General features: G+C 25.0%; 2 protein-coding genes across 4 annotated transcripts in view; one reads left to right on the forward strand and one right to left on the reverse strand.

Annotated features, from left to right (window-relative positions):
• The window catches only part of LOC108691381 (calcitonin gene-related peptide type 1 receptor-like), a 128,033-nt gene that overhangs the window by 86,933 nt on the left and 40,377 nt on the right, over positions 1 to 723 (forward strand). The window lies entirely within an intron of this gene.
• The window catches only part of LOC108691376 (esterase E4-like), a 37,148-nt gene that overhangs the window by 15,200 nt on the left and 21,225 nt on the right, over positions 1 to 723 (reverse strand). The gene's annotated exons all lie outside the window — the stretch shown is intronic.

The raw sequence follows: 723 nt of genomic DNA on the forward strand, positions 1-723 counted from the left end.
TATTTTGTGTTTCATGCATATAAAAATATTTTGTATTTTATTTCAAATCTATCAAATACTAATACTTTGATGATTAATGTTATTATTTGAATATAAAAAACTTACAATTTTTCGATTTCAAATACAAAATTCGTAATACTTTCATGTGTTTCGCTAGAATACAAAATATAAAATATACTTGTATTGCAAAAATTGTATTTTAAATAAAATAAAAATATTTCAAATACATGTTTAGTTCTGCATATGCAGGGGCAAAATATTAAAAAAATTTTATTTAAATACAAAATACAAAATGCTCTCAATAAAATAAAAATGTATTTAAATACATATTTCAAATACATATTGTATTTCAAATACTGCCCACTTCCTGGCTGAAACATAACGTTGGAAGTTATTCATCAAATGTAAACAAGGATAAATGATGCATTACACACATCACGCGCGAAATGGAAACTTACTGGATACTTCAGATTGGATCAACAATGCAATTTTAACTTTAATCAAAAAAATTTTTACATAATTTAAATGTATTTAGTATTTACAAATTTAAAATACAAAGTATTAAAAAAAAGTATTCAAGTACGAAATACACAATGTATTTAAATACGTTTTTTAAATACATGTCTTTTAAATACTACTCACCTCTGTGCATGTGTGTGTGTGTGTGTGTGTGTGTGTGTGTGTGTGTGTGTGTGTGTGTGTGTGTGTGTGTGTGTGTGTGTG

This window comes from Atta colombica, unplaced genomic scaffold (genome assembly GCF_001594045.1).
Source record: "Atta colombica isolate Treedump-2 unplaced genomic scaffold, Acol1.0 scaffold46, whole genome shotgun sequence".
NCBI lineage: Eukaryota > Metazoa > Arthropoda > Insecta > Hymenoptera > Formicidae > Atta > Atta colombica.